The sequence below is a fragment of the Bufo bufo genome, chromosome 4 (assembly GCF_905171765.1).
Source record: "Bufo bufo chromosome 4, aBufBuf1.1, whole genome shotgun sequence".
NCBI lineage: Eukaryota > Metazoa > Chordata > Amphibia > Anura > Bufonidae > Bufo > Bufo bufo.
The window spans coordinates 479,470,508-479,487,796 of NC_053392.1; the positions used below are offsets into that span (position 1 = coordinate 479,470,508).

At 41.6% G+C, this 17,289-nt stretch overlaps 1 protein-coding gene across 4 annotated transcripts in view; it reads left to right on the forward strand.

Moving 5' to 3' along the window:
• Positions 1 to 17,289, forward strand: part of PLEKHG1 (pleckstrin homology and RhoGEF domain containing G1) — a 306,576-nt gene that overhangs the window by 54,357 nt on the left and 234,930 nt on the right. For all 4 annotated transcript variants that reach the window (XM_040429518.1, XM_040429517.1, XM_040429520.1 and 1 more), the window contains exon 2: positions 8,901 to 9,051. The gene's annotated coding sequence lies outside the window, so the exon portion shown is untranslated. The remainder of the gene's footprint in view (positions 1 to 8,900; positions 9,052 to 17,289) is intronic.

Consider the following 17,289-nt stretch of genomic DNA (forward strand, 5'->3'; position numbering starts at 1 on the left):
TCTTTTTCTTGGGAGATACCTCTTTGCATATTCGTTTCCATGATTCATCACCAATGAGTCTCAATACCATGGAATACTTCCAGTAAGTCCTCAAATTGGACTGGTCTCTTCAAGGAGATTCAGCACCCTCCATAAGCTGCTTCCAATGCACTGAGCCAAGCAGAATCCGACTTCGTACTGATGAGGGGCAAGCACCTAGAAACAGCTGTCTACGGATGATATCTGGCTTGGCTATATTCCCTGATGAAAAGAACAGTAGTCTTGTGTCCTCTGTGGCAAATGTAGTGGTAGTGGCAGAGTTTGGTTATCTTCAGCAGAACCATAGAAGTGAATGAAGCTGTGGTCATGCATGTGCACTACAGCTCCAGTCACACAAGGGACTCATGGACCCCTATTGTTGTGTTGGGTGGTGGTCCCAGCAGTTGGATCTGCAGCAATAATACATTTATCATCTATCCTGTTGGAAGGTGTGAAAGATTGTTCATGGGCCAAGCCTTTGAAATTTTAATAGTCTAGACCCGTGGTCGTCAATCTATGGATCATCAGCTGTTAAGTATCTACAACTCCAACATGTCCTGGCAGTCTGACAGTTTTTCATTTTAGCTCTTTCACACGTACTCCGTCAGGGTGTGATGCATGAAGCAAACGCATAGCATCCAGACTGAATCCCAACCCATTCATTTCATTGAGCCTGTGCACATGAGTAGAGATGAGCGAATTTCAAAAAAATTTGATTTGGCCGGTTCACCGAATTTTTGGAAAAAATTCAGTTTCATCCAAATTATTTGTGGTGAATCGCATTTAAAAAACGTCTATTTCCTGGCTGCAGAGAGCCTTTATAGTGGTGTAGAACACTGTGCCTTGCAGTAACATGCATAGGGAGTCTGCTGTTGTAGTGAAACAATAGTGCGAGTGAGTATGACATGTAGATGACAGGCGTTGCTCTTAGAATCACTTCACACTTCACTTATTTGGGTAGATACAGAGCCAAAACTGACCAAATAACTCAAGTGTGAACTCAGCCTTACAGGTCAATGTTAGCATCAAGTAGAAGCGCACTCCTTTTACACCGTTGTCAGCTGATTCCACATAGATGTCTATAGAACCTGTTGTATTAAACGCTTATACAAGTAGAGCCCCCCAAGACAGAGTGGAGAGGGTGTCAGCAGTAAGTTTGTGTTGACGTCACTGATTATTTTGCCCTTCCTCTGACCCGTCAGAACAATAACCTTAAAAAACGGATCCTGTCTGTGGAGCATCCGTCTTCACTCAGTCAGCATTTGGTCAGTAATCCATCAGTATTGCTAAAGCCCAAAAAAACAGGAGTGGATCCAAAACAGAGATGAGATGTGAATGGAATATTTGCATGTCTTCTGTGTTTTAAACCCACTATTACTTTTGGCTACCAAATCATAAGCCAATTCTGATGCAAAATAGGGACCATGTCATGCAGGCCTTACAGCTGTTACATAGACAGGATCCATTGTGCATCTCATTTTTCCTTCCTTCTGACAGATCAGAAGGATCAAATAAATGATGATGTCAGCCAGGCCGAAAGGCAATAACAGAGTGTGGAGGTGGTGGCAGCAGCAGCATCAGAGGGAGGCCACAGGGTGGCACAATGATAGTGTAGATGTGGCAGCAGCAGCATGAGGAGACCACAGAGTGGCACAATGACAGAGTGTGGAGGTGGCAGCAGCAGCATCAGGAGGCCACAGAGTGCCAAAGTGACATAGTGTTGAGGTAGAAGCAGCATCAGGAGACCACAGAATGGCAAGGTGACATAGTGTGGAGGTGGCAGCAGCATCAGGAGACCACAGAGTAGCAAGGTGACATAGTGTGGAGGTGGCAGCAGCATCAGGAGACCACAGAATGGCAAGGTGACATAGTGTGGAGGTGGCAGCAGTATCAGGATACCACAGAGTGGCAAGGTGACATAGTGTTGAGGTATCAGCAGCATCAGGAGACCACAGAGTGGCAAGGTGACATTTTGTGGAGGTGGCAGCAGCATCAGGAGACCACAGAGTCGCAAGGTGAGATAGTGTGGAGCTGGAAGCAGCTTTAGGAGGCCACGGAGTGACCCGGTGACAGAGTGGGGAGGTGGGTGGCAATACCAGTACCAGCTTAAGATGGTGGGTAAAAGAAGGAGCACTTGGCATCAGATGTGTGGCATAAAGCGGGTGGCAGCATCAGAATAGTAGCTGAGGCAAGTAGCCAGAAGAAACCGGTCTCTTTTGTCAAAGTGTTGGCGTGGCACCATGGATGATCTAGTCTGATGTATCAGGCATTGGTGGATGGAAATCCTGGCTGATCTACACCTGATTCATCTTGACAAAGGTCAGTTTCTCCACATTTTGGGTGAATAGGCGAGTTCTTCCTGTGGTAACCAAGACGCCCGCCGCACTAAACACCCGCTCTGATGCCACACTACTGGCCAGGCAGGACAGCTTTTCCATAGCAAACTCTGCCAGTTGCAGCCACAAATCTAGTTTGGCTGCCCAGTAGCCCAGCAGATCTTCAATGTGGGGTGGCAGGGTGCTGTCCAAGTATGCAACCACCTGCTGGTTCAGGTCCTGCTCCAGGTCTAGCTGCTGCTGCTGGTGAGTAGTTTCTTCACCAGCCAGATTTACCAGCATCTGTTCCAGGACATGAAGCAGTGGAATGACGCTGTTCATCCCATTGTCCTGGCGACTGACAAATAACGTGGACTCCTCAAAGGGCCTTAGCAAACGAAAGGTGTCACACATAAGCTGCCACTGGCTGACATCGACGTTACACAGGGGAGTACTCCTGTCCGCTTGGATCATCAAGAAATCGTTTATGGCCTTTCTCTGTTTCTATAGTCGGTCCAACATATAGAGGGTGGAATTCCAACGAGTGGAAACATTGCATATCAGCCTATGTTGGGGGAAGTCGTTCTGCCGCTGCAGCTAAAGACGGGTGTGCTTGGCAATGTACGAGTGGCTGAAGTGCATGCAAAGTTTCCTGGCCATTTTTAGGATGTCTTGCAGATGGGTGGAAGACTTCAGGAACCACTTGACAACCAGATTGAACACGTGTGCCATGCAGGGTGTATGGCTCAGCCCACCTTGATGCAGTGCCGACACCATGTTCTTCCCGTTGTCGGTCATCATGGTTCTGATTTTGAGTTGTCACGGAGAAAGACAGTATTCGATTTCTTGATGAAGAACACGGAGCAGTTCCACCCCTGTGTGACTCCTTTCACCCAGGCAAACAAGGTGTAGAACAGCGTGACACCGCCGTGCCCTACACATGTAGTATGCTGGAGGAACACTGTGAATTGTCCCTGCAGTGGAGGCTGAGGACATGCTGGAGCATAAGGAGGCAGAAATGGACATTGTCGCAGGACCAACGGCGTGAGAACTGGGAATCTGGGCAGATTTTCAGTCTGGGCTTTAGGTGGGGGTACTACAAAAGGGCATGTCAAAAATCAGATAGGACATGTCTATCTTTTTTATTGTACCTACCATATGTTATATTTCAGAATGTTACTACATATAAAAAGAAGGAAAAAACTTTTGTGGCAATGAATTTACTTGTTCATTTTGCTGGGGCTTACAGATCTCAAATACACAAATAAGACATTATTGTGCTTTGTTGTGTCTATTGGCTTTATAGTTTTGGCGTTAGTATTAGCTACATAATATGTTTAGGCTACTTGGATTATATGGGTGTTCCTAATGATACAATATAGCCTCTTTGCTGCGATTTATTAAAACATTACACTTCCCATAGAAACGGATGATTGTATTGGTTCTAATGGGCAAGGGCTCTATATTTTAAACACATTGGAGTCGGGAAGGAATTTTTTATTCCCCTAAAGTGGGGAAAATTGGCTTCTACCTCACAGTTTTTTTTTACATCCTCTGGATCAACTTGCAGGATAACAGGCTGAACTGTATGGACAAATTTCTTTTTTCGGCCTTATGTATGTACTTTGTTAGAAGGTCCAGTGTGTTCTTGGAAAATCTTCCTGATTAGCTGGGAATTAACAAATATCATTTCAATTTAATTTTTGTAGTTTTCGTTTTTTTTATTAGAGACATATGTTTCCGTGTCCATTCCGTTTTTATTTAGGACCGTATACGGAACCATTCATTTCAATGGGTCCGTAAAAAAAACGGAAGGTACTCCGTGTGCATTCCTTTTCCGTATGTCCGTATTTCCGTTCTGCAAAAAAATAGAACATGTCCTATTATTGTCCGCATTACTAACAAGGATAGGACTGTTCTATTAGGGGCCAGCTGTTCTGTTCCGCAAAATACGGAATGCACACAGATGTCACCCGTATTTTTTGCGGATCAGTTTTTTGGTCGTGTGCATGAGGCCTAAGTCTAATACGACTGAGTGGATTATGGGGACAGATTTTAGGGCATTCCTTTAAAATGAACTAAAGGCCCTCTAGCTCTACAGCGGACAGCATATAAATAGCTGTATTGTGTTCCATCTGCTAGGGTGAAATTGGTCCTGCTTACCAGGTGTGCTTCAGATTACTCATACTTTCTGACCCTATCCTGTACTGCTAGTTATTAAGCTGTTGAGACTGTCATCGCCACAGTCATTTACCTTAGGCTATGGCACTATGTTTCTTGGCTCTATTTCAGGTCATGTTTTGGAGGGCTTTTTTTTTGCAGATGATATCCCTGCTTTGTGTATGTTATGCCTTTTTATCACTAAAAAAGTGGATTTGATCATAAAAGTTTAAAGATCATCCAGTTTTTCTTAAGATTAATGAGCATATTAAGCACAATAAAGACATGTATTCATATAGATGGATTGTAATAGAACTTGATAATACAAAACTGTTTTTAGAATATTTTCACATTTGTCCCATTTTTTTCGAATATTTTCCATTATTAATAAAATCTGTGGCATGTGATCAAATATTTGCAATTTTTGCTGTAATATATATAACTATTATCATACTAAACCTTGATGTCCAACTAGGAAAAAAAAATTTTGGTCTTCTTCAAAAAATGAATGAGCAGACTGATTGGCCACTGGTTTGACTTTTGGATTTAATTGCTTTCAAGTGAATTATTTCCGATTGTCTCACACCCAGTAATTTACAATAATGACAGCAAATCAAAGTCAACTGATCCACCACTTAAATTAAGAAAAAAGACACGCCTGTGTATTGCAGGCACGGTTGCTGGTATCATGAAATGTCCAAATTCAGCGCCTAAATGATATAGACAAATAATGAATTCAGAGCTTCTAATATTAGCCACCACCAGTCTGAATGACATTACTGACTACTGTATTAGCAGGGTCAAAGGCTTATCTACATGGAGACTTTTTGAATCACCAGTTTCCAGTTTTAACTATTGAGCGACAGCTTTAGCCCACAGGAGTGCAATGTGAAGGATGCATTTAAAAAAATGCACCCCAGACTGCAGGTATAGCTAACTTATTTGAAAGTCATGCTACAAAAAGTCTTCTAGCAGCCCCAGTCTCATGCAAATCTGCGTGTATATTGCTTCTAGAAGGGAGTATCCCTGTAACATGTCTCTATACCCAGGCGTGCACCTCCAATGAGGCCAGGTGAGGCGACTGCCTCAGACGGGGAAACCTGCAGACAAGTGGGGGGCGGTGGCAGGGCCATGAGAAATGAGCGCTTCTATTGTGGAAGCGCTCATCTCTCTATGGTCAACTGTATCACAGTATGCCTTTAACAGTAGGGCTGGTGGGGGAAATGCCATTTCACTTTTCGTCTTAGGCAGCAGAAAGGCTAGATGCACTCCTGTCTATACCATTTGGAGTCTATATGGTTTACTAGTATGGAGCTTACAGGAGTTTCTGTGTGCCACCGCACGTCCTCCTGCATGTGACTCTGCCTAACTAGAAAATAGAAATCTGATTATAGTAATGTCATTCATACATCACATCACAAGAGCTGCAGGCTAATTCCCTGATGAGATTGATAGGCTGCAAAAGGCTAAATAACAATGGGGGATATTTACTAACGATAGGTTCACATCTGCATTTGGTAACTCCCTTTATAGTGAAAGGGGATGTGGCGGTGGTAAATACAGTAACTCTAGTAGTCAGCACCTCTGCCGAAACAGACTACCGAAGTAACTAAATGCAGATGTGAAGCTTCCCTAAGCAAAATGTGCCAAAAATTTGACATACATGCTTTGCACCATACCATCTACTATCCATTAGCGTCTAAAGATGCACTGAATGCATCATCCTGCCTGAGCCATTTTAAATTATGCGCATCTAGATGGTCTAGTCTAAATTTTCAGGGGCTTATTTATTATTGGTAGTAGGACACTTTTTGTAGCAAATTTGGTCAAAAAGGGGTTTTGCGGCCGAAACTGTGACTTTTTCCCGAGCGGGGGCGGGGAAGAAGGCTGGCCAGGCGGCCTGTCTCATTAACCTTTTTTCACGCAAGGGAGCTGGTGTAGTGTAAAGCATGCCACATGGCAGGCTGCACCATGTGTCAAATTATGTAGAGACCTGGGCCTCTACATAACTTTGCCGCATCCAGCACCAGCGCAGGGGGATTAAGACTGGTGTATAAATCACCTGTCTTAATAAATGACCCCCACAGTGTTTAAACATTAGACAGGATTAGTAAATCTGTGTTTTAAAATGCTGATATATATACAGTGTGTGTGTATATATATATATATATATATATTGAGGAAGGTTCCAGTGTGTGGACCGAAACGTTGTGTTGGTGAATTAAAGTCACATTTATTTTTACTTGTTTGGAGTGCCGTGGAACAATTTTTTATTTTTCTGCATTTTTGGAGAATCACGATTTTCTACTGGAAGTGCTGTCTGTTTTCTACTATATATATATATACACTCACCTAAAGAATTATTAGGAACACCTGTTCTATTTCTCATTAATGCAATTATCTAGTCAACCAATCACATGGAAGTTGCTTCAATGCATTTAGGGGTGTGGTCCTGGTCAAGACAATCTCCTGAACTCCAAACTGAATGTCAGAATGGGAAAGAAAGGTGATTTAAGCAATTTTGAGCGTGGCATGGTTGTTGGTGCCAAACGGGCCGGTCTGAGTATTTCACAATCTGCTCAGTTACTGGGATTTTCACGCACAACCATTTCTAGGGTTTACAAAGAATGGTGTGAAAAGGGAAAAACATCCAGTATGCGGCAGTCCTGTGGGCAAAAATGCCTTGTGGATGCTAGAGGTCAGAGGAGAATGGGCCGACTGATTCAAGCTGATAGAAGAGCAACGTTGACTGAAATAACCACTCGTTACAACCGAGGTATGCAGCAAAGCATTTGTGAAGCCACAACACGCACAACCTTGAGGCGGATGGGCTACAACAGCAGAAGACCCCACCGGGTACCACTCTTCTCCACTACAAATAGGAAAAAGAGGCTACAATTTGCACGAGCTCACCAAAATTGGACTGTTGAAGACTGGAAAAATGTTGCCTGGTCTGATGAGTCTCGATTTCTGTTGAGACATTCAAATGGTAGAGTCCGAATTTGACGTAAACAGAATGAGAACATGTATCCATCATGCCTTGTTACCACTGTGCAGGCTGTTGGTGGTGGTGTAATTGTGTGGGGGATGTTTTCTGGGCACACTTTAGGCCCCTTAGTGCCAATTGGGCATCGTTTAAATGCCACCGGCTACCTGAGCATTGTTTCTGACCATGTCCATCCCTTCATGACCACCATGTACCCATCCTCTGATGGCTACTTCCAGCAGGATAATGCACCATGTCACAAAGCTCGAATCCTTTCAAATTGGTTTCTTGAACATGACAATGAGTTCACTGTACTAAAATGGCCCGCACAGTCACCAGATCTCAACCCAATAGAGCATCTTTGGGATGTGGTGGAACGGGAGCTTCGTGCCCTGGATGTGCATCCCTCAAATCTCCATCAACTGCAAGATGCTATCCTATCAATATGGGCCAACATTTCTAAAGAATGCTATCAGCACCTTGTTGAATCAATGCCACGTAGAATTAAGGCAGTTCTGAAGGCAAAAGGGGTCCAACACCGTATTAGTATGGTGTTCCTAATAATTCTTTAGGTGAGTGTATATACACACACAGAATAATTGTTCCTACTCATCATGTCACTCAGTGCGTTGGACTTGCTAGGCAAAACATACATTGTTTAATGCAGTCTACTGCAATGTTCTCTCCATCCTCTGCTCATCAAAGGCAAACCTATCTACACAGGAAAAACAAGAATGCATGGCACGGCAAGGAGTTTCCCATCATTTTTCTATATTCTCACGGTTTACATTAGTGAAAACATAGCTACTTAATTGGGATGTAGATATGTGAAGACCACAGGATACTTACCGGTATATTGCCACCGATATTGCTGACCACAATCTATGGGGCATATTATTTCATTTAAGTAAGGGGTTATAATACAGCTCTATGTACACTATAATGTTTGTGTAAATCAGCTTGTACTTTGTTAGATTAAATTCTGTATGGTCAGCATCAGGAGGTGATTTTACTGACCCAGGAAATGCTTTGAGATAGTACCTGGTATTTCCTAAAAATCACTTCTTATACTTGTTTTCCCAAAATGGTAATTAAAAATTTCATTGAAGCATGACACATTAACTAAAAAAATAATCAAATTGTCATTCCTTGGTGTAATATTACTATAAATGGCTTTCTAAAAATAATGTGCCTGGTTGTGGAGAAATATGAACTTCTCAATGCTTACCCTGCAAGTGGGATACATGGTTCATCTAAACTGCGAACTACTGGCTTAAAGGGGACAGATAATAATATTACATTAAGATATTAGTGGTTACGTAATTCCCTTATATCTACATTTAAAAATAAAAACTGTATACTTCAAAGTTGCCGCTAAAGATGGAGTCTCCTAAAATACACTTTTGTGTTCCTCAAATCAGGTATTGCCATTGGATGAAAAGCATAGGATGGCCCCAAGAAAATACTGAGACTATAAGCTCGTATTGAAAAGACTTCCTTTTGCAATCTACTTACATCCTCCACCTGGAAAATGCAGACTTTACAAACAACCAGACTTGGCTATATTGGACTGTAAGTATAAGTTCCTTCCTATGAAAAATGGTCAAAAAAAGAGATTTGTATGGCTGTGTTGCCATTTAATGAGGGTATCACATACACCAAAGTTGCCCATACACATTCAAACACCAGTTTAACTAAAAAACATTCTTCCTGACTCTTCCATACATATGTATAATCTGTTTATCCAAGAATGCATTTCTTATCAATATAGAATGGAGAGTGAAAGACCTCTACACATTATTTTATGGCTGTAAAATGGCAGGTTTGGCCAACAGTCCAATGTGTGTAGAGAGCTCCCAACTGTTCCCTGTCAGATTATGTCGGGGAAGAGAAGGATTGGGCAAAGTGAATTTTTGATGCACCGTGGGAGGAACCTCTCCATATTCAGCAGCTGCATTTCACTGTATCTTTGTTACCAGATCTAAAATCTCAGGGACTGTTAAACAAGAAGGAGAGTTACTGCTTGGCCTTATGGTGGAGCAATGGTGCACCAAATGGAGTGACCCATTTTAGGTTTCAAGTCCCTGCTGTACATGGTGGTATGCTTACTTTAAAACTGATTTTAGAGTGGAAAGACTGCCTTTAAGACTGATGAAAGGTCTTTGGGACTGGACAACAATCTAATGTGTGGAGTGATGTCTCAACTTTCCCATGGTGGCAAATGTCCAAGGATAGAAGGATCAGGCTTTTTGATTTCAACATGCTCAATCCTTTTGTTCTCAAGAGAGGTAAGCCAATGTCACAGCTATCTGGCAGTGGCTTACTCACCTCTCCCCTGTCAAAAAACAAGCAAATTTGGCCAAGTGTGCATGTTCATGGAGCATCAGGGGGAACGGCTGTCAAATGCATGTTTGACCAACAGCTATCTAAAAGTATATGGCCAGCTTTTAGTCCTTCGCTGTTAAATGTAAAGGACAAAAATCTGAGAATGGATTGTCCAAAGTGGTTAGAGTTTTAGAACTAAAACAGAATAGGAACGGTATCTATTACATTTCATTTTAGCAGTATTTAAGCATTTGCTGTGCCGTAAAACCTAGTGTAATAAATTCCAGAGACCCTGAAAATATCTCTACATAAACATGACATTCAGACATTCTGGACATAATCTGAGAGTTTCATATGTAGCCTAGAGGACTTCTTGATTCTGTAGCCCTCAGAGTCATAACAGCACAGTAACAGTCCTGACCTGGTATATTTATACCACATGAGGGATGGAAAACGCACATAAACTTGCCTCCAGGTGCACATGATTTGATAAGACAAATGCAATGTTGTACAGCAAAGCTTGAAATCTGAACACATTTTGCCTAAGGATATATTAATTTTGAAACTATGCAAGGAAAAGCAATTTGATGACTTGGTAAGGTCAAGAATAAATCCTTCACTATTACTCTACTGGGATAAAAATAGTTTCAGCATTTTGCTTTCTACTGGATAGATCATTTTTCCAGTATTTTTCTTATTTCAGTTTTGCACATTTAATATTCCCTTTCTGCCTGCTTTCTTTAGTCCTTTTTGTTATTTTAGTAGGGTAGCCATCATGGCGATCAGCTAGCTTGCCCTGAGTCTAGCTCCATTTCCCAGGCAAAATATGTATTATTGCTTGCGTTGCGAGCCATTCAGATTGCCATATATATAACACAAGGACAAGTTGAGTTCCACAAAACATAAGTCACTGCTTGATAGCAGCGCTCCACTCTGGCTCATAGAAAGGGGTCCTGGGTGTGCACTCCCCGTATGGTTTCTTTATACCCTAAAAAGAGTTATACTAAATATTGCTCAAAACACAATGTTTTATGTTAACTTGCCCTATAAATCTTTATGGTTATTTCTTGACACTAGAATCCATTTGCATCTCATATCCCATCATTGATTGACTTAGTTCCAGGGCTCATGAAAATGTCCATACTATGGACCAGTACAATTTCCATTACAATGGCAGCAATGCGGAAGAATATGGAGGTGTTTTTGTTAAAATTCCTGAACTGCTTTATTTTTAATTTTTCTAATTTGACAAAGACTCTGCATTTCTGCTACTTTTAATTTGTAGAAACCAGCCTCGAAATAGAACCTGAGAATAGAGAAAATAATAACATGAACACCATCTTGGTCCTAAGAAATTACTCCATTAGGTAGAAAAATCACCCAGCACTTAAAAAACAGAATTTCATAAAAACAATTCTTTATTGTATATCCATAAAAAAAACACTGACACAGTCTCCCGATAAAAATTTAAAAAATTACGCGTTTTGAATCTGGTTCTTAGTCAAACTTTTTTTAAGCACTTATAAAAAATTTTATAAAGAGCATATTCCTCTATATTGTGATCATGTTAATGAAATCTGATTTCAATGCAAGTACATATATTTTTGAAAGTCAAGTTCTGAATGTCATGATGCAGTCTTTGACTAGAAAATGCAGTTTATACCAGCACTTAGAATTCCTTAAAGATCCCACCTAGCAAAAATAGCCCTCCATAATCTAAAAGATGGTCCAAGCTAGGGGTGGACGATATTGGTGATATAGGCGATATGTGATATAAATTTGGGCCACGATATGGATTATCACCTATATCGCCGGACCGCGATATGATCGCGCTCTCTGCGCGCACCATTTTCTCCTGAGCCGGCACAGTGGAGAAGGAGTGAGTTCCTTCCTCCCCACTGTGCGCGGCTGCCGCTGACCACCAATGAGGACAGAGTAGGAGGAGGAGGGGCGGGACTGTGGCCACTGCGCCACCAATGAATGTGCCGGCCATATCCCACAGGGTCCCCCTCCTCCCCCCCATCATTGGTGGCAGTGGGCAGTTCCGATCGGTTACCATGGCAGCCAGGAGTCATGCTACTGAAGTCCTGGCTGCCATGGTATGTTAGTGAGGAGCATTATACTCACGTGCGCCATGGCCGCCGGTCGCTCCTTCTTCTGTCTGTGTGGCGCATTGCTAATGCTTATAGCATTAGCAATGCGCCGCACAGACCTATGAGAAGAAGGAGCGACCGGCCGCCACGGCGCACGTGAATATAATGCTGCTCACTAACATACCATGGCAGCCAGGACTTCAGTAGCGTGACTCCTGGCTGCCATGGTAACCGATCGGAGCCCCAGCATTACACTGCTGGGACTCCGATCGGAACTGCCCACTGCCACCAATGATGGGGGGGGGGAGGGGGACCCTGTGGCCACTGCCACCAATGATTAATACTGCGGAGGGAGGGGGCTGATAAGAGGGAGAGGCTGGGGGGCACATGAGAGGATGGGGGGCACATGAGAGGATGGGGGGCGGATCAGGGGCTGGGGGGGCACATGAGAGGCTGGGGGGGCACATGAGAGGCTGGGGGGGCACATGAGAAGCTGGGGGGCACATGAGAGACTGGGGGGGGCGGATCAGAGGCTGGGGGGCACATGAGAGGCTGGGGGCACATGAGAGGCTGGCTGTCATGGTCAGCTCCCTGCTTTTGTGTGCACAAAGCACTGGGCAGCAGGGAGAGTGTAAAGTCCTATTCACCCTAATAGAGCTCTATTAGGGTGAATATGACAAGGGTTCTAGCCCTTAAGGAGGCTAATAGTTATTAAATAAAAAGTAAAAAAACACCCCCCCAAATATAGAAAACAATATATCGCGATATATATCGCATATCGCACATGCTTAAAATTATATCGCAATATAGATTTTAGGCCATATCGCCCACCCCTAGTCCAAGCTATGTATTATGATAAAGGCATTGAAATTAACCGACACTGGTAAGGCCATAATTAAAGTTCATTTCTGCTACCCAATTTTTGTATCCTCTAGCTGCTAATAGAATTGTTGATAGAATTTTGTAACACTTTATTGACAATATGTCATTCTGTCATGTACAGACCAACAAAAATGTCATTGTTCTTTTTGATTCCAGCTAAATATGGCTGATGGCAGGTAGCACTTGCTGAGCCAGCACATTTGTACTATGATACAAAGGCCCTCAAATACTGCAGAGAATTTACAGCTGCTGTAACCCAAGACAGCAAGTGTGCAGTCTTGAAAATGTAGACATGACTCACCAATTTCAAGAATCTGAAGCCCTGAAAAAAAAATCTATGTTATGTCAATGTAAAAATAATAATCTACAACTGACTATAATCGTTAAAGAAAAAATGGTGAAAAAAGCAGTGATTTAATAATAATATTTAAATTCTAAAGCACTAGTACTTCTCACACTGTGTACAATGTATTCTCCCCGTTGCTGGGGGACAGTAGCTGTGAGGTTGCCATTGGTCGACTAATGACTTTCCTATAGGGGATTTAGTGGTTGCAGTTACATCCAGGCTGTGGAGCTTGAGGGAGCCCAAATGACCCCTCTGCCTCATGTGAGACCCATCATATAAACAACATCTGACAACTGGGATGCTCCGTAACAGATTCTGTATCGAGGCCCAGGAGCTTCAAGTTATGCTCAACCATACATGTGGCTGTATGGACAGAATCCGTATTTCCGTATAGATAAATCCCATGCATCCACAGAAACCTTTATATGATTAAGATGTAATCTGCAAACAGCTCTAGGATAGTAACTGTAGATTCCCTTCAGCAGTTGAAACATACAGAATACTGTATATATAGTCATATAGTTCTAATTTCTTGGGGGGTAGGACGACAATCAATATGTATTTGTACCAAAAAATTTATATCAAATTTATATTTAAAAAAACTTTATTAAATATAAAGGCTCCAGCTGTCCCTTGTATATTATTTATATCAGTTTTTTCCTGCAAAATTATTTAGCCAATGTACTTTTTATCTAATTAGCTAACACACTGTACACAATTGTTCTCTTCCTGCTACTTGTGACATGTTGAACTAAGTCCCATTACGTGTGCCTCGTCACACACCATGCCTATATTAACCATAAGTTACTGCTCAAACTTGCTTTGTCACGCTTGACCTGTAGATGCTCTAGACCAGTGTTTCTTAGCTCCAGTCTTTACGATCCTCCAGCATGTCATGTTTATCAGGATTTGCCTTAGTATTGAGCGGGTGATATAATTGTTGTCAATGTATCGGGACTTACCACAGGTTTTCATTCTATGGTATATTCTCAAATCATGAGCGGCAGGTTGGCCCTAAGGACTAGAGTTGAGGAACACTGCACTACACTATCCAGTCTACACTTTACCAATCCACAATCAGTTACCCTGTCCCAAACATTGACTGCCTCAATATGCCGGTGCAGAGTGATGGCTTTAGGATTCAATGAACCAGAATGGTTGGGGAAGGGGGGGAGTCAAATGCCCCCATCACTTCCCCCATATAAATCTGCCACTATATCAAATTTCGCAGAAACAGATATAGCTAAAAAATATACAATACAGGATAAGCAAAATAGAAAAATATTATAGGTTACAGGTTTTAGATTTTGTCAAAGGTAATTTGTCTTAAAGATGATTCGAGGTAAAATGAAGAACGCAACTCCTTACTAAACAGATATACACAATGATGACAGTTGTAAAGTGAACCAGCCACACACTACTGCTATTTCAGATCCAGCCAGGAGATCATTTGCACTGGACATAGCTGATAAGTGTTCCTATTATGCTTCTTTAAACCTTGGCACCCGCCACTAGAACAGCTATGCAGTTATCTGCCAGCTGGTTAGGAAGACCTTTCTCTAGATTTGGAATATGGGCTCTGGGCTTAGTAAAGTTGGAATATTATCAATATGACCTAGTCTGTCAAGAGAAGATAAATGCAAGATGCTTTCCCTTCTGCAAGGACATGAACTTGGCCTATGTAACAATTGGTTGACCTAGAACAAACCTAATAGCTGTCACTCAGACACAAGCTCAATGTTAACAAGACTGAAGGAACACATATTGGATTGTTCTGCTGTCTTTCATTGTTGTATTATTCGGCTGTTTTCTATACAGGATTTATATGTTTTTGGTGGCACTTCCATGGCTTAACAGAGATTTTATTTTTGATGACTAAGCTGTTTTTATATTCGAAAAATTGTAAAGTTTAATTGAAGTATGCCGTGATATAACATGATCAAATACCTTACACCAAATTCCATTATGTTCTAAATAGGATGGCAATGCATTTACAGTATATACTAGGGCCACACTGCCCATTTTTGTATCCTCTTTTTGTGGTCTCTTAGGCAATATTGGTGGACTTGTATGATTTGGTCAGTTTGATGGAATAATTCACTTTTGTTGGAGGTTTCATTAACCATCATTGTCAGGCTGGCCATACATATTAGATGTGTATTGGCTGAACTTGCAGATTCCGGCATGGTTAGCTTACCATCTAATGTTAATGAGGTTTCCCAGCTCTCCCCTGATGGCATATTTCAGAAGAGATTGGGCAGTTGGATTTCTTGGAAAGATAAACCACCGACAGATTTGTACCATTATCTCCATGCAGGCATAGTTATTGCTCTACTGTTTTTGTACCAGCCATATTTTACCCAGGTACATGAGATGACAAGGACATCCAAGCATAAGAACCAATGAGTTTCTGCTAGGAGCTGGGTGTGGAGAGAAAGAGGTCATTTAGATAATTGCTTATGTTTCCATGCCCTGTTCATGCCCATAACAGTTAGATGCACATGCTATTGATGTGTATACAGTATCTCAAAAACTCTAGACCCATGTGCCAGTGATTCAACCAGTTCAAGTTGGTGGACCCTACACTATCATGTTAACATTTTCTTTAGCTTGGTGAGGGATAGGGGAACAGATGCATTATGAAGTTGTTGTTTTTTAAACAGAACAGTTTATGCTACCTCTGCCACATCAAGAATATATATGGCTATGATAATTGATGTGTTCCTGTCTACCATAAATGTCTTATTAACCACATTCAACATAGCATATTTAGACTTACTAGAGAATAACACACACCTATAAATAACACTGGGGCAGGAAAATATGCAGTAATTACCGATCTCTTTTGCGTACCTTCATATGAAACATCAAAAATAAAAAATGGCGCGGGATTACAAATAATTGAAACTTTATTCAATATACTAAAATTACATACAGTTAAAAAGTTAATAATTCTAGTATCAAGCATGCTTTGAAGTTACTAACAAACCAGAACAAACCCCAGTTGGATTCAGTATATGTGTACATAATTATTGCGCATTGTCCCAAAATCACATTAGCAGCTCAAAATTATAAAGTGCAAGTGCCTTCCAATAAATATGAGAGTGCTAAAAAAGTAATCATCTACAGTTTACAAGTATAGCTGAATGTGAAAAATCAAAAAATAAGAAGAAATACCCACCATAATGACACCACCCCCCCCACACACACACACACACACACACCTCCCGTGACATTTTTTTCTTTTTGGTATTTACTAGAGAATAAGAAGCAACACATCTCACAAGAGTCAGTTTTTATTCAAAAGCCTTAAATTTAGCTTTCATTCAAGTGTAAAAAAGGCATGACTATGCCACACAAAAAGAGCACAAAGATGCGGTCTATAGCAAGCCCACTCCAAAAGGAGAAAATAACTCCCAGGTTCCTTAATCCTTTGAGTCAAACGGCCCTGTAAGGATCCTTCAGTAGCCCTTGTGGAAGCCGCTCTGTGTCCTGGCATCTGCCTAAGCTGCCAGAAGGGGCGAGCAGGGGGTTGTAGGGTGAAAGACATTTCTATACATTGTGAATCTATTAGTTTCAGCGCCTTAGTCCTTTGCAGACCAATGGAATGCCTACACGGTCTGCACTGCCAATGTCTTACAAACTTAAACTGTAAAAATACATTATTGCAGAATTTCTAATAAGGGGGCGTAGCTATAGGGGAAGCAGAAGATGCAGCTACACCCAGGAGGAGGACTAAAATATTTTATTGTCAGGGTCCCCTCAACAGTATTATACAATACTGTAGGAAACGGATGGAGTTGCTTGGGAGGGGGGGGGGGGGTCCGTTCAAAAAGTTGCTGTGGAGCCCAGTCAGTTTTAGCTATCCCACTGATAACAGGTCAATGAAATAAGCTCCTAACAACCATTACTAGAGCCACATTCACTATGCTGCGATTTATAAGTAATCATATAATTTATTCACACATCATTTTAATAGCCTTTACATATCTATATCTATGTGAACTCTGTACTTCTCCTGTGCTTATAACTGCAAAGAATGAAATTAAACTTAAATATCCTAGAAATATTACTTTAATCCACATCCCCCAACATGATACTAACCAACTAGCCTTTGACTACAATCCACAACTAACTGATTGCCATCGATATGTGGGTTAATTT